We start from the raw sequence: 18034 nt of genomic DNA, 5'->3' as shown, positions 1-18034 counted from the left end.
CCACGCCACATTACTGGAGCTGCTGTAAACTGCGGCAGAGGGTGCGTCTTGTTACACCGTACATTGAGGCTTCATTCCCTTCCATTCCTAGATGTGAACTGTGAAGAGCATTACTGTGTGGCTCTTCATGAGCTACTGATAGTATGGCTGTATCTTGATGGTTGCTTTAGAAACGATATGAACTATTTTTTTGAATCTTCTGTGTGGATTTCAATTTGACTTTAGTGTGTTCAGATTTTGCAGTGTTTATATTGTTCTGCCTCGAGCCAAACAACTGGTGAACGTTTACACTGCTCACCTTTGTATAACCTCACTGCCCACAAATGTTCCAACACATTAAGGATTCATCATGTAAGTATTATAGTATAGTTCATGCAAGTGTTTTATAAGGCAATTCATCATTGCTGCTTCTTTCAAGACATTTACACAAGTGTCATACTTGTGTAAGAGTCCCAGATGCAAGCTTGTCCCGTAGAATCTCCCAACACATCTTATTAAGAGTCGTAATACTTTAGGATTAAGGAAGACCACTCACTGAATAGCTAGCAATACAATGACTATTCCACAGATGACTAGCCCTGATAGCTATGAAAATCTGTAAATGTTATGAAATGGTCAACACACAAAATGGGCTCTGTGCATCATTATTTGAACTTGAGTAGACCCACCACTGGAGCTCCAGAGAAGGTGTGCTCACATATCATTAGCACTGGCACTGAGCTTTCATGACAGGACCCTCACGCTGTGGTGGTGGCTGTAGGAAATGCAGCAGTGTAATTGGCAACACACATGCTTTAAAGTGCGGGCAACCGTATAGCAGCTATATCGCAGGAGGGAGGCCGGTTTGCCAGCTAGAAATGTGGGAGGCATGGGTGGAAAGTGGCACACACTGAAAACAACGTGAATTGGGAGGAGATGACAGGACAAAGGAAGGGGAAGCAGTTGCATGGAGGGTATGGGGGCAGTGGGTTACCTGGGATTGAGGCCAGGGTGATTCGGGAGTAGCCTCAATCTCAGGTAACCCACTGTCTCAGCCTCGTCCATCCTTCAGAGCTCACGTCGCCTTTAGCATGTGCCACTTTATACCGGTCGCTACAATTGTGCCAGCCCACATACCCGACACCACTCCCTTCCACATTCCTAACTGGGAAACCAGCCTTTTTCCAAGCCATTAACCACCCATCCCCAGTCTCTCTCCTTGCCTCTTGTCTCCCTCTCCCTCTACGCCCTCTCCCAGCACTACCACCACCTACTGCAAAATATTGTTAGCACTGTCACTGGCACACCATAGGAGCATAGGCACATGTGAGAGTGTGGTGTGTTTGTGTATTTTACTCTATCTCGTTGAAGTATAACTCTGAAAACTAGCAAGTTTTCTTCCTTTTGTGTGTGCCTGTTGGCAGCTTGACACTTCAGCTTTTCTGTAAGTGGTCTCCTTTAATTCTAAAGTATTTACATTCTTTGATAACTTTCCACAATATTTATTAAGAGGCTTGTCATAGGCAGATCATATCATAGCAGATGGAGGACCAACTGTTAAAATGGCCATATCACTTACCAACCCAACTGGAATTTCTGTAGAAGCTCACCTGTAGGTGAGCATGGCTACTAACAAGCTGTCTACCCAGATGAATGGTCAGTGTCAAACTGTTGCATAGGCTAGGTTGGCTGGTAAGCGGCATAGCATGCCACTGAGTCCTATGGGGGACTTCAGTGGCTGTGTGTCAGCTGGATGCTCATGCCAGCAATCTCTCCTCTCTCTTCCAGTTGCCACAATTTTCCCCTCTCCAGGTGCTTCACCCAACTCTACCTGTCATCTCAGATAGGCTGCATTGCTAGGGCAACATAGCTGTGGTTGTGTGTGGTGGGGGTGGGGGGTAGGGGGGGAGGAGATGCAAAGAGGAGGTACATGCGCACACATGCTGATTTTAAAAGAAAAGCATAAGTTCATAAACTGAGATACCAAATTCCAAATCTTGACATGTTGCCAAGTGGAGATTAATCTATGTCAACTGAATACTTATTGTAATATTTGATTCCAGTCTGTCATTGCATTTGTCTTTGTAATGATTGTCAGTTTCGTTCAAATATTGAATGTCTTCAGATTTGTTAAGACAAATGACTGACATTCTTTTAAGTTTGATCTTACATTGCTAATCTGTAGAAATAAAATATAATAGTGTATACAATACTCATTGCAGTTGTGGAGTAGCCCATCTGTTTTATGTGCTGTGTCCCCAACATCCTAATCCACCCCTATGCCACTCCCACCCCCAGACCCCTGCCACAGGGATTATAACCTTGTGGAAGACTCAGGTGCAAGACCTGCCCAGTCCACCCACCCAGCACAACCTACTCATGTCCTGTCACAGGCTTATCCTACCCCATCAGACGCTGGCAACCAACCAGGTGTCAGCTAGAATGAATGGCCACAACCAAACTGTTGCCAAAACAAGATGGACCACCCAGTGGCACAACATGTAGCAGAGCAGAACATGGAAGATTTCAGTGGCGCTGCTTCACAACCCATGCGTGTGTGTGTGTGTGTGTGTGTGTGTGTGTGTATTTCTCGTACAAGCTTGAAAAAGGAAATTCATTCCAAAAGCTAGCAAAGCTATAGTCATTTCCTTTATTCCTAAAAAATTTGTAATTCTCAACCTAAACTTTCTTTATATTATTTTCAAAAATTGATTATTTTCGTTGACACATTGGGAATAGATTTTTTTTTCTTTTTTTTTCCCCCTTGTAAGACCTGGTGGTACACTTGTAACATTTTGCAGTGCTGGACTCAGTATTTCTCTACGATTTCTTTACTTCTATGTCAGAATTCACAATCGTGTATTCAATAGCAGAAAGTGGTAAATCACTACTTACAAATGGTGCTGAGCTTGATTTAAGTAGTAATGGGTGAGGTCCAGTATCCTAGAATTTTAATGTAGTAGCAGGAAGGATTTAATCTCTCAGTGATATCCAGCATTGTGTCTTGTGACTGCCCTTTTTTAAATAATTTTAACCTTGGAATACTAACATAGTGAGTGAAGAACTGAAAATAAAGATGCTATGGAAAGTTCAGTTTAATATTGCCACTGCGAGGACTGTTTCTATGAATCTTCGTGGAAATTGGAACTCCTGTTCCATTGATGAACAGATGATTTCTTTTTCAGGAAAGAGTCATTTGAAACAGTTTGTCAAATACAAATTTAGGCCTGTGGATTTGGTGGTGGGGACTATGATTACATCAACTTTGGGTCTTGTAATGGATTTAAAAGAAAATGCTAAACTGCTTCAACAAATCTGGAAGGTACAGAGCTGGGACTTGATTTGTCCATGGTTCTTTGGCTTTAACAGGCCATTCCTCATGGGAGCTGATTGCATTTAGACAGATGTTTCATTGTAATTCCCTTGTTGGAGAAAGTAGTAGACACGGAACATCATGGAAAGGGCAGATTTATGACAAATAGTTTAGGAGTAGTAAGCTTCTGTGGTATTTCAAAATAAAAAGAGGAGAACCGATATAAACTGCTCGAAGTGATGCAGTTATTTTTAGTACGGAGGAAAGATAGTAATTGCTTTTTAATGGCATCTGTGTGTTTTGTAATTCACCAAGAACTCGAGATACAGCACTTGTTCAATAAGGGGAAGAAATACCATGTTCTCTCTTTTGTAAGTGTATGTGACCAGTCAGTGTGTGGAGAGAACATCTGACATGAACAAGTAGGTTGCTACTTCATCTGGTGTAGGACAAAGAATTTGACTTTTAACATCATTCTCCACTTCCTCAGCTTTGCTACACTGAAAATCTGGATGAAATACAGAATAGCCACAAGAAAACAGAATTTTGCAGAAATTTTATTAATTAAGATTGTTAAGGAATGGACGAAATTTTGATTGGAAATTGCTGAAGCTTTACTGGCAAAAGGCCTGAATTGGACAGGCCTCTACCTGGGACACGCAAAAAATCTGAAACTGCAGTTGTCCAAGCCTGGTTCCTTGTAATGATAAGAGATTAAATGGTTAAAATCATTTCACAGTCATTGATGGTGTAATTTCTCAACAAATACATAGACTGACATAATGTATTAGCAGAACCAAAACCCACTGCAAAAAAATATGGTGTGCATTTGTCTTTTGAAGATCAAAAATGTTTCAAGCAGTTTATGATTTAGAAGTAATGTGCTCTTAATCTGTTAGATAATTGTTAGGCATTTTTCATTGATCGTTTCCCAGTGACTTCAAATAGTTATTTAAATTTATGCTTTAGTTTACTTGTGAGAGAATAAAAATGTTTCAGGCAGTTTCAGTCACAGAAGTAATATCCTCTTAGGCTGTTACATTATCACTAATGATTTTTCACAAATTGTTAATCTTTGGTTTTCAGTTTGTGTTCTATTATACACACAAGCTTATGATATTGACATTTTGGCAGTGATTTCATTAATGATTCATTGTGGATAATCTACAGTGGAGGAACACTATGTGGTCAATGTGAAGTGGAACTGATTCTTGGAAGAAGCTGGGCAAAGAAGGTTGAGAGTATATATCATGTAAATGACAGAATATTAGTGGCAAAGACAACAGCATCAGTTTGGGACATGTACTTTACAAAATCGAACAATGAAGAAGATGGGGTTGAAAGATATTTGAGTGTATTGATGATCTAAAGAAATTAATAGGTGACAGGGCAAACATTGTCTGTTATGGGAGGTTTCAAGGCTGTAGTTTGCTCAAGGTCAGACAGAATAGGACTAGGAAAGTTTGTCCTTGGAAAGGGAGACAGTCGAGGTGAATAGCTACTAGATTTTTGTGAATGGTATGATATGGCTATAACTAAAACTTGGGAAAATTCCGGTGACAATAAGGATACCAAATCGACTACCTATTGCTTGAAACTGTGTATAGAAATTAAATCACAGCTATTCTGGCACTGAAGTAGATAATTACAACAAATTTGTGATGGTAAAGTGCAGTTTGAAATTTAAAAAAGATGATAAGAAGAAATAAAGCAAGAAGAGATTCGAACAAATGGCAAAATGAACAAACAAAATAGAATTATGCAGAGGATACCAATACATGTGTGGAAACTAATAATAGTGATGTGGACTGGGGTATGCTTGAACAAGGAATCCTTGACGCAGCAAAAAGGACTTGGGGCAATAGGCAGCTAGAACCAAAAAAACCTTAGACTGCATAAGAAATGCTAGACATCCTACACCCAAGAAATCAATATGAGAGCGTAAATACAAAAAGACATCCAGATGCAGTACGGAATATATAGAATGCTATTGTGACAAAAAGTAGAGAGACCAAAGAAGAATGGATGAAGGAAGGTAAGCAAACTATAATAGTATGTGATGTAACAGTAAGAGGAAGAACAGGTAAAGCGTATACAGCATGATAAAATCACTGCAATACAAATCTAAAACAAAAAATGACTGTGATAAAAGATAAGAATGGATAATCGGCAAAGATATCACAGAGTGCTGAGAGAAAAATGTTGAGGACATGTGCTACAATGAGTAAGTGTTGGAAATTACAGACTATCTTGAATCTAAGGAGATGTTGGAAAAAGGTAATAAAGGGTTGATATAATCACATTAGAATAATTTGGTCTAATGCTTTAGAAATTGAAGGACAAGAAAGCAACAGGACCTGATAACATACCAGTAGAACATCTGAAGGAAATAATTAAAAAAAAAAAAAGTAACACAAGAACCGTACAGCATTATTGTAAGATGGTATTACAATGGTGAAATTCTGGAAGACTTTACTAAAATCTGGCAGTTATCTTACTGAAGGAAAGAAATACCACTGAATTCTCTAACTGTAGAATACTAACACTACTGCCATGTGCATTTAAAAAATTGCTCAGTGTACTTAAGAACAGGATTAAAAATAAAAGCAGCTACTTAAAACCTTGAAGAACTTAGGACTGGACAGAAGACTCATTGTACTCGGATACAAAAACCAAAGCACAAAGATAGGCATGAGTGCATATTTAATGAATACATGTATTAAAAGGGGAGGGGCAAAAGGTTGCACAGCATTCCTGTACTTCATCAGCATGTCCATTGAGGAGTCCATATCCAAATTTAAACAAAAAAACCAAGGTATCAAAATAAACTGATAAGAAATACATAGATCTGTAATTTTTATCAACAATACTGTTGTTGTTGTTGTTGTTGTCTTCAGTCCTGAGACTGGTTTGATGCATCTCTCCATGCTACTCTAACCTGTGCAAGCTGCTTCATCTCCCAGTACCTACTGCAACCTACATCCTTCTGAATCTGCTTAGTGTACTCATCTCTCGGTCTCCCTCTACGATTTTTACCCTCCACGCTGCCCTCCAATGATAAATTTGTGATCCCTTGATGCCTCAAAACATGTCCTACCAACCGATCCCTTCTTCTAGTCAAGTTGTGCCACAAACTTCTCTTCTCCCCAATCCTATTCAATACCTCCTCCATAGTTACGTGATCTATCCACCTTATCTTCAGTATTCTTCTGTAGCACCACATTTCGAAAGCTTCTATTCTCTTCTTGTCCAAACTAGTTATCGTCCATGTTTCACTTCCATACATGGCTACACTCCAAACAAATACTTTCAGAAACAACTTCCTGGTACATAAATCTATATTCGATGTTAACAAATTTCTCTTCTTCAGAAACGCTTTCCTTGCCATTGACAGTCTACATTTTATATCCTCTCTACTTCGACCATCATCAGTTATTTTACTTCCTAAATAGCAAAACTCCTTTACTACTTTAAGTGTCTCATTTCCTAATCTAATTCCCTCAGCATCACCCGATTTAATTTGACTACATTCCATTATCCTCATTTTGCTTTTGTTGATGTTCATCTTATATCCTCCTTTCAAGACACTGTCCATTCCGTTCAACTGCTCTTCCAAGTCCTTTGCCGTCTCTGACAGAATTACAATGTCATCGGCAAACCTCAAAGTTTTTAATTCGTCTCCATGAATTTTAATACCTTCTCCAAATTTTTTTTCCCTTTACTGCTTGCTCAGTATACAGATTGAATAACATCGGGGAGAGGCTACAACCCTGTCTCACTCCTTTCCCAACCACTGCTTCCCTTTCATGCCCCTCGACTCTTATGACTGCCATCTGGTTTCTGTAGAAATTGTAAATAGCCTTTCGCTCCCTGTATTTTACCCCTGCCACCTCTAGAATTTGAAAAAGAGTATTCCAGTCAACATTGTCAAAAGCTTTCTCTAAGTCTACAAATGCTAGAAATGTAGGTTTGCCTTTTCTTAATCTTTCTTCTAAGATAAGTCGTAAGGTCAGTATTGCCTCACATGTTCCAACGTTTCGACGGAATCCAAACTGATCCTCACCGAGGTCCGCATCTACCAGTTTCTCCATTCGTCTGTAAAGAATTCGAAAGGAAGAAAAACTGAAACGGAACACTTGAGCATCCAAAGAAGAGGGAAAAATAAGTCCTGTGTCTTAGGAAGCATTGGTATTCAAGACAGTAGTGCACTATGGAAATTGGAAGGAGAATTGCCCTCACCAAACAGGCTTTCAGTAACAAGAAACAGCTTCAAACAAGCAGACAGATAAGTATTAAAATTAGAAAAGAACTCATCAGAACATTTTCCTGGAGTGGTTTGTTATATGGCTGTGAAACAATGATCCTAATGCAACAGGATGTACAATGGCTGGAAGCAATGGAAATTTGGATGTGATGACGGAGGCTGAAAATAAGGTGGAGAGAGAAAAAGTTGAAGGAGTGGGTCCTTGAGGAAGGAGATGAAACCAAGGAAATTGATCATTACCACAAAAAGAGGAAAATAAAAGTCATTGGCCACACAGAAGGAAACAACGAAATATTGACTGAAAGTTGCAGAAGAATCATCTGTATTCTCTGATCGATGGACGTAAGCTCAAGTAGTAAACTGAATCGAAACATTTGTAGAGGAGAGACAAATACCATTGCAGTGACAAGGTGTAGTCTACGACCTGAGCACAGTGGTGGTAATGATTTGCATGTAAATGAGTAATAAAGTGTGTAATTATATTCAAATGAAATAAATTCAAGTGTCAGTCACAGTCCTACACAAGACATATATTTTATAAACCAGAATGGAAAATGCTCATATTATTGCATAAGAAAATGCAACTATGCCCTAGGTAGATGTAAGGATGTACAAGATGGGAATTAGCTTTTCGACTAATCTGGCAGCTTTAAAGATATTTAAATCAAAACATTTTGACATATTTGCGCTTTTTGACTTGATGGTATTAGTACCCACATCATGTAATACAATGCATTAAGTAACATGATACATGACTTTGTATCTCAGATTCTAGATGCAGCCCTCTCTCTAAAAGCACATAAATTCGGTTTTATTTGTACTTATACCCTACACCCTACATGAAACAGGGGGTGGGTTTGGAGGAGAGATAGTAAATTTGAGGGAAAAATAAGTGTCCCATCCCCACAAAGAAATGAAAAAATTGTTTTAGCACCTCCTCCCCCTCCCCCCACGAACAAATCCATCCTCAGAAATCTGACAAAGGCTGTGAAGCAGTCGTTGCACTGAAGAACATTGTGTTGGGCAGTGTGCTGAGCAACTGGCTTCTCTGGCTGTCACTTGGACACAGTTTGTCGGTTGCCTTTCACGAGGACAGACAAACTGTTGGTTGTCGTGCCCTTATAGAACACAGCATAGTGATTGTACAAAGGTGAGTCAAATAAAAACCTTAAATTTGTAGTAACAAATCAAAATTCTGCGCCGTTAACCTGTGAGTAGGTAAGCGTGCTACAAACAGCGTGCAGAATGGCTTGTAGGTGGCAGCTTAGTGCAGATGCTCGCATACCGTCGCAGTATCAGTATAAAGATGACTGCCCCACTTGCGACTTGCACCAGAGTAGAACAGCATTCTGTTGTTTGGTTTTTGTGTAGTTAAGGTGTGAAACCTACTGAAATTCATTGACGAATGATGGTTCAGTACGGTGATGCATGTTTATCACAGCAGCAAGCCTACGAATGGAATAGCAAGTTTACAAATGGTGTGACTTCAGTGAAAGATTCTCTTCGTCCAGGTCAGGCACAACGAGTTGTGATTCCACAGAACATTGCAGCAGTTGAAGCCATAGTGAAGGAAAGCCGCCGAGTGACACTGAACGACATTGCAGCATGTTTACAGATTAGTCATGGGTTAGCATACCACATTGTGCATTATGTGCTCCAGTTTCACAAAGTGTCTGCAACATGGGTGCCAAGGCAGCTGACTCCTGAAATGAGAGAACAACGTGTTGATGCTTATGAATTACTTCTTTGGCGCTTTCAGTGAGAAGGTGATGGCTTACTTGCAAGAATCGTTACTGGGGACAAAACCTGGGTTCACTTCCACCAACCGGAAACAAAGAGAGCGAGCAAGGAATGACGCCATTCCTCATCACCAAAACCAAAGAAGTTTCGATTGGAACCATCAGCAGGGAAGGTTATGCTGACTCTGTTTTGGGATGAAAAAGGCGTCAGTTTGGAGCATTACGTGCCTAGAGGGGCCACTGTCACCAGTGCATCATACACAGATCTAAAAAATCATCTGCGGCCTGCAATCAAATCAGAACAAAGTGGATTGCTGTCAGCAGGTGTCCTTTTGCATCATGACAATGCAAGGCCCCACACTGCCCGTACAACAGTTGCAACAATCACAGACCTGCATTTTGAGTGTCTTCCTTATCCACCATATTCACCAGACCTTGCCCCAAGTGATTTCCATATGTTTCGACCATTCAAAGATGCAATGGGAGGAAAGAAGCTCTGTTCTGATGAAGAGGTATGCCACACAGTGCACGAGTGGTTGCGTGGACTACCAAAAGAATTTTTTTCTAAAGGAATTTATGCACTTTGTAAGCACTGGAGGACTTGCATTGAGCATGGGGGAGATTATGTTGAAAAGTGACACAGCTTTGTACCACTTCTGCACAATAAACAATATTTTTTTTAAAAAATTTAAGGTTTTCATTTGACTCACCCTCGTAGCTTAACTTGAAGGTCAAATGACTGCTTTCATAGGTAGTCCCCCACCCTTGATAGGACAGGTGACACTTGCGACCAGACTGGAGTAGGTGGTGGTGGTGGTGGTGGTGGTGGTGGGAGGAGGTTGTATGGAACATGTCTTGCATCTATGTGTATTGCAGGGATATGAGCCATGATGCAAGATGTTGGGAGCAGGCTTTGGAGTGGGGGTAAACATGGATGTTGTGTAGATTGGCTGGGTGGTGGAATGCCACTGTGGGAGGGTTGGGAAGGACAGTGGGGATGAGATTCCCTACTTCAGGACACAACGAGAGGTAGTCGAAACACTGTGGTCGGATGGTGGGACTTTGGGGGTGGTGGTGGTGGTATGGAAAGCTTCTTGGTATGGAATGGATGGCGGCTGTCAAAGTGGAGGTATTGCTGGTAGGTTTGATATGGACAAAGGCACTGATGTCGCTAAAACGGAAACTCCATTAAATCCTATAGGCCACTTGAGTTGGTTGATCAGGAAACAGGGCTCCTTTGGTGAATGCTGCTGAACCTTCTCTTGAGATATTAGATTTATTATTCAACCCTTATTACAGTAAAGTTTTCATTCCATGGTACTTAAGATGTACATTAGTAAAACTTCAGCTCAGTAAAAACATTAATTTAAAAGAAACACAATAGATCATACCACAATAACCGACAATCATGTAAAAGGCAATAAAATAATCAAAGAAAACTCTTAGCCTACAGCTACCTTTTCCTCTTATATCAATGAAAAAGGACAATTTCGTTTAACTGCTTGTGTAGATCAACGCACATAAGGTATCTTCAAATTAAACAACTTGCATGAGACCTCTATCCATAATATGAAGTTGCTGCCAGGAATTCAAGCCATTGACCGAAAATTTTTATCGTCAACATACATCCACAGACCACCTTGCGAGCATCACTCATCTTTTAAGTAATACCTTAGTTTGCTAAACACATAAATAGCAATCTAAGAACTATATACTGGTATTAATCAAAACTCAAGAAATATTAAGCAAAAATGATCTTTCTAGAAATTTCAGTCCCCAAAAATTTGGGTCCACCATTACAGAACTGCAGCCAGAAAATGTACCATTCCATCACCTGAACTATTCCCTTATGGGAATAGTCACCTTAGTATGTGCGAGTAATGAGGGGATGGGCAAATATGTATTAGGTACATTACATATGTAGATTGTGGACAGTTGGGAATGTGGGTCTCACGGGAAGCACGAAAGGGATAAGTCCCTGCAGTCGCACTATTCATCTGTGTTCTTGGTGGCTCAGATGGATAGTGCGTCTGCCATGTAAGCAGGAGATCCCGGGTTCAAGTCTCGGTCGGGGCACACATTTTCAGCTGTCCCCATCGAGGTATATCAACAACACCTGTTGGCAGCTGAGGGTTACAATTAATTATCATTTATTCTAGAGGAGCAGCACAGTCATCAGTGGTATCTGTTCTTTTGAGAGCTGTTACTATCTTCATATATCAACTGTATCACTTTACACTGTTTCAGCATGCACTATTCACATAAAACTGTATTTCATGTGCAACTTTGGCCTGCTATATCATGCCAACAGATAAAGCTTTCACAAAACAAAAGGGTTACATGTCTTGCTGTCTTTGTACAAAATTTGAACTAATTCACAAATGAAACTTAGATTCTTGAAAGCAAGTTTTCAGTTTTATCATAAGAATGCATTTTGTTCATTTGCTGCACTATAACCCGATTCCATGCATTCATTTGACATAAGACTGAATTTTATGCACTGCATTTAGCTCGATTTTAAACCTTCATATCCCAACAATGGGAAACGATTATTGGATAAAAAAAATCTTATTTTAACTTTAGCCATTTAACTACCTTCATGCAAATTTTTAACCAATTCATTCAACTTTAAGTATAGTCATGGCACACTTCAAAAACATCCCAGTAAAATGTCTTTGTTGCATGTAAAATTCAAACAACGCAATCTTTTTTCAAACTGTTAAAAATTATTGTAGACCCAGGTCCAATACACCGATGGACCAAATCTGGATCATCAGTCTTGATCCAGTCCAGAGTTATTTTAGGGTGACTGTTTCCACATGTAAAATCTGAATGAGGGTGACTGTTTTCACATGTAAAATCTGAATGCTGCACATACAAATTGTGCTGTGATCTGAGCATTAATTTCAGGCCAATTAAAATCTTGTGCAAAAGGAATTAATTGATTCACACAATTTGCGTGGGTACCAGCTCCGATTTGCCTTGCAAACCTCACTTAATATATGGGTAACGTAGGTACAGCAAGACAGGTGTTAGATTGTCTATACAGATGGCACTGGTCTGTGCTAAACAGAAAATATTTTACCCCTTGTTCCTAGTTCAAATAGCAACCAAGCACAAAGACCCCCCCTCCCCCTAGACCAAAATTCTTCGTTGTAATGTTAAACCCTAATCTGAGTGTTCTTACCAGGTGATCAAAAAGTCAGTATAAATTTGAAAACTTAATAAACCACGGAATAATGTAGATAGACAGGTAAAAATTGATACACATGCTTGGAATGACATGGGGTTTTATTAGAACCCCCCCCCCCCCTCCCCCCAAAAAAAAGGTTCACAGAATGTCCGACAGATGACGCTGGACAGCAAAACGTCAGTGACTGTGCATGACAATCATGTACAAAAGGAGCTGTAATGAGAGAGAGAATCAGATGTGCCAGCACTAACGGCATGTTGACGTTGCATGAAAAGGCTCTTTTAGTGAAGCTGTATTATCAGAATGGGGAATGTGCTAGTTCAGCATTACGATCCTATCGCCATAGGAAGGGGATTTGAACGGGTAAAGGTCCATAGACAAATGCAGCTGTGGCGTGAATGATTTCGAAGTTCGAAGCCATGGGTTGTTTAGATGATACACCCCATAGTGGCTGACCGAGCACTGCTGAAACAGTTAAGGAAGAAATGGAGACTGTAGCGGGTTCGTCTATGCATGGGGAAGTCAGCGCTCGTGCAGTTGCGCGTCGCACCGGCATTCCATACACTACTGTTTGGTTGGCACTATTTTTGGTTCTAATAAAACCCCATGTCATTCCAAGCATGTGTTTCAATTTGTACCTCTCTATCTACATTACTTCGTGATTTATTCAGTTTTCAAATTTATACTGACTTTTTGATCACCCGGTGTATCTACTTTTTTTTGTAAACTTAATGAAATAAGGTTTTTTAATATTTTTTGCTAATGTAATTGTACACTTTGAATCAAATTAAAACTAGAAGTTAATTCAATTAAAATGAAAATAAAGTTAAAAAACAGAAATGGAGAGGCAACAGGTGAGCTGGGGAGGATGGGCTATCCTGGGCTTTGAGCTGTGGTGCAATGTATTTTTTTATATATACAAATCACTGCTAGAGGTGGCAGAAGCTATAAATGGCAGAATAAATTGCAGGGTAGACTTTAATTTGTAGTGTGTCAGTATAGACAATAAATCACTAAATAGACTATAATCACATTTAAAGTTTGCACTTTCAATTATGTTCTAAGCAGAGTAACAGAAGCCTCTATATCTTTAAAAAGTATGTAGTATTGTATATAGAGAATAAGCCTAAATTTATCCACTTTCATTTGTGCATATGACTATAAGAGCTATCTGGATTGAAGGTGAGGACACCTTACTCACATTCCTCCAGAACCTCAACAACTTCTCCCCCATTTGCTTCATCTGGTCCTACTCAACCCAACAAGCCACCTTCCTAGATGTTGACCTCCGCCTCAGAGATGGCTACATCAGTACCTCCATCCATAACAAACCTACTAACCACCAGCAATACCTCCACTTCGACAACTGCCACCTGTTTCATACCAAGAAGTCCCTTCCGTACAGCTTAGCCACCCGTGGTCGTTGCATCTGCAGTGACGAGCAGTCCCTCTCTAAATATACCGAGGATCTCACTGAAGCCTTCATTGACTATAATTATCCTCCCATCCTTGTACAAAAACAAATCTCCCGTGCCTTATCTTTACAATCTCCCGCCACCTCCCAAAGTCCCACAGTCTGGCCACAGAGGAGCATTCCCCTCGTAACTCAGTACCATCCGGGACTGGAGCAACTGAATTACATTCTCTGCCAGGGTTTCGACTACCTCTCGTCGTGCCCTGAAATGAGAAGTGTCCTACCCACTATCCTTCCCACCCCTCCTACCGTGGTATTCTGCCGTTCACCGAACCTACACAATATACTCGTCCATCCTTACACAACCCTTGCTCCCAATCCCTTACCTTATGGCTCATACCCCTGTAATAGACCTACATGCAAGACCTTGTAGGTAAAAAGATGAGGGCTAGTAGAACTCCTTGGGTAACAGAAGAAATATTGAACTTAATTGATGAAGGAGAAAATATAAAAATGCAGTAAATGAAGCAGGCAAAAAGGAATACAAATGTCTCAAAAATGAGATCGACAGGAAGTGTAAAATGGCTAAGCAGGCATGGCTAGAGGACAAATGTAAGGGTGTAGAGGCTTATCTCACGAGGGGTAAGATAGATACTGCCTACAGGAAAATTAAAGAGACCTTTGGAGAAAAGAGATCCACTTGTATGAATATCAAGAGCTCAAATAGAAACCCAGTTCTAAGCAAAGAAGGGAAAGCAGAGAGGTGGAAGGAGTATATAGAGGGTCTATACAAGGGCAACCACTGTGCTGCATTCTATATAGGCATGACAACCAACAGGCTCCATGTCTGCATGAACGGCCACCAACAAACTGTGGCCAAAAAACAAGTGGACCACCCTGTAGCTGAACACGCTGCCAAATATGATACCCGTCATCTTAACGACAGCTTCATAGCCAGTGCCATATGGATCCTTCCAACCAATACTAGCTTCTTTGAATTGCGCAGGTAGGTACTTTCCCTGCAATACATTCTATGTTCCCGTAACCCTCCTGGCCTCAATCTTCGTTAGTCACTGTCCTCACCCATCCAGCCCCTTCCCTGTCCCCATTCCAGCACTACACAGCCGTCATTTCACCGCCACACCCAGTCTTTTAATTTTTTGTATTTTTATTTCTCTCCTTTCTGCTACTTACCCCTCCGCACCTTCTCTCCTACGCTTCGTCTAAACTGCAACACTTCACTGTCCGTCACCCCAGCCTCCTCCTTACCCCCACCCAGTCGCCACTCCCATCATGCACTGGTGCTGCTGTTCGCAGTGTAGTTTCAGCTCTCTGAGACTGCAGATGTGTATACAAGTTGCGCTTGCACTTAACGTGCGTGCGTGCGGGTGGGCGTGCGCTCGTGTGTGTGTGTGTGTGTGTGTGTGTGTGTGTGTGTGTGTGTACTTTTGACAAAGGCCTTAATGGCCGAAAGCTATGTGAGTGTGAATCTTTTTATTGTGCCTATCGCAGCTCAGCATCTCCTCTATATGGTCAGTATCAACTTTCTTTCTCTCATATTGTTACATTCCATCCTGGATTTTTCATTGGTTGACTATAAGAAATGTTCTAAAAGAATCATCTGAGTTTGCAGTCGTAGAACAAAATAACACTTTCTTGAAACAGCTTTATGTGTACTACAGTTTGAAATAAGCAAATCTGAATTTTTTTAACAATTCAGTTTAATCTTTTTACCACTCTGATTATGTTGAAAAACAGTTCAAACGCAAGGGTTGTCAGTACAAAGGGAAAATAAAAAGTCCATCATCTTGTTTCACACAAAGATCAGAATATCATACAGTGAAGCTTGAGTAGACAATTCAGGATTCCAGTTACCACTGTCTCGTGTTTGTTGTGGCAACGTCTGACATTTAAGAATTTTAGGAGGCCATCTGCATTGGTTCTAAAATACACTGAAGAGCCAAAGAAACTGGTACACCTGCTTAATATCACATAGGGCCCCCACAAGCACTCAGAAATGCTGCAACATGGTGTAGCACAGACTCGACTAATGTCTGAAGTAGTACTGAAGGGTATTGACACCATGAGTCCTGCAGGGCTGTCCATAAATCCATAAGAGTATGAGGAGGTGGAAATCTCTTCTGAACAGTACATTGCAAGGCAACCCAGATATGCTCAATGATGATCATTCCTGGAGAATTTGCTGACCAGTGGAAGTGTTTAAACTCAGAAGAGTGTTCCTTGAGCCACTCTATAGCAATCCCGGATGTGTGAGGTGTTGCACTGGCCTGCTGGAATAGCCCAAGTCCATTAGAATGCATAACGGATGTGAATGGATGGAGGTGGTCCTACAGGATGCTCACATACATGTCACCTGTCAGAGTCATATCTAGACGTATCAGCAGACCCATATCATTCCAACTGCACGCACTCCATGCCATTAGAGCCTCCACCAGCTGCAACAGTCCCCTGCTGACATGCAAGGTCCACGGAGTCATGAAATTTGAAATGAGTCTCGTCCATCCCAGTAACATGTTTCCAGTTATCAACAGACGAATGTCTGTGTTGACGGACCCAGGCAAGGCGTAAAGCTTCATGTCATGCAATCATCAAGGGTACACAAATGGGTCTTCGGCTCTGAAAGCCCATATTAATGATGTTTCATTCACTGCTTCACACACTGATGCTTGTTGATGGCACAGCATTGAAATCTGCAGCAATATGAGGAAGGGTTGCACTTCTTTCACATTGAATGATTCTCCTCTTTCGTCATTGCTACTACTGATCTTGTAGGATCTTCTGCTGGCCACAGCAATGTAGAAATTTGACGTTTTACTGGATTTGTGATATTCACAGTACTCCCGTGAAACGGTCATACAGGAAAGCCCCCCCTCTCCCCCCCCCCCCCCCCCTTCATCGCTACCTTGGAGATTCTGTGTCCCATCATTCGTGCGCTGACTTTCAAATTCACTTAAATCTTGAGAACCTGCCATTGTAGTTGTAGTAACTGATCTAACGTATATTGGGGGAAATTTTATACTCACCAGGGAAGAAGGCCAAGAAATTTTCTGTTACAATTGGTTTTCAGTGACAGGCAACAGTTCATTTTAATGTGGAAGTAGGAGACAACTGCAGTACGAGAACCTCCATCTCATCGACCCCTTTCTGGAACCACATAAGAAACAGTATTTATGTGCCTCAACTTCGGACTACTGAAGACGATCTACAAAACCAGATAATGGCTGCAGTGGCAGTGGTGAAGCCAAACATGTGGGCACATTTATAGGTTAATTTGTTCTCTTGTACCTATTGTCTGACAAGGTTGTGCACTATCACCTGTTATCTTTAACGTATACATTGAAGAAGCGCTGAAAAAAGTAAGGGAAAATTCACAGAGAGGTGTAGTAATTCATGGCCAACGAATAGATAAGATAACATATGCTGATGATATAGCTGTCCTAGCTGAAACGGAAGAAGATCTTGTAGTCCTACTGAATAGAATGGATAAAGTTATGGGGGAACAATATAATATGAGAATTAATAAAGCAAAAACAAAAGTAATGGCGTGTGACAAGTCCAAGTTCATGTAGGCAATGAACTGCTTGAACAAGTTGATAAATTTACTTATCTGGGCAGTAATATCACCAGGGATGGAAGGAGCAAGGCAGAAGTGAGAAGTAGAATATCTCGAGCAAAGGCTGCTTTTAACAAGAAGAAAAACATATTAACATTTAATAGCATCAGCCTTGAAATCAGGAAAAGATTTTTGAAATCATATTTGTGGAGTGTGGCATGCTATGGGTGTGAAACATGGACCCTCGGGACGGAAGAAGACCAGAAGCTAAATTCTTTTGAAATGTGGTGCTATAGACGCATGCTCAAAATAAAATGTATCGACAAGGTCACAAACGAAGTGGTTCTGGAAAGAGCAGGTGAGAAGAGAAGCTTCTGGAGTTTCATTGTTAAAAGAAGAGTGCAATTTACAGGCCATCTATTAAGACATAAAGGGCTCCTGAACACAATCATAGAGGGATATGTTGAGGGGAAAAAGACCAAGAGGAAGACCACGACTGAGGTCCATGGATCAAATCGTGAAAGATGTGGGATGTGACACCTATAAAGAAATGAAGAG

At 40.7% G+C, this 18034-nt stretch overlaps 1 protein-coding gene across 1 annotated transcript in view; it reads left to right on the top strand.

Annotated features, from left to right (window-relative positions):
• Positions 1-18034, top strand: part of LOC126279130 (39S ribosomal protein L1, mitochondrial) — a 54231-nt gene that overhangs the window by 15832 nt on the left and 20365 nt on the right. The gene's annotated exons all lie outside the window — the stretch shown is intronic.

The sequence above is a fragment of the Schistocerca gregaria genome, chromosome 6, assembly GCF_023897955.1.
Source record: "Schistocerca gregaria isolate iqSchGreg1 chromosome 6, iqSchGreg1.2, whole genome shotgun sequence".
In the NCBI taxonomy this organism is placed as follows: Eukaryota; Metazoa; Arthropoda; class Insecta; order Orthoptera; family Acrididae; genus Schistocerca; species Schistocerca gregaria.
This window is presented reverse-complemented; position numbering and strand designations above follow the sequence as displayed.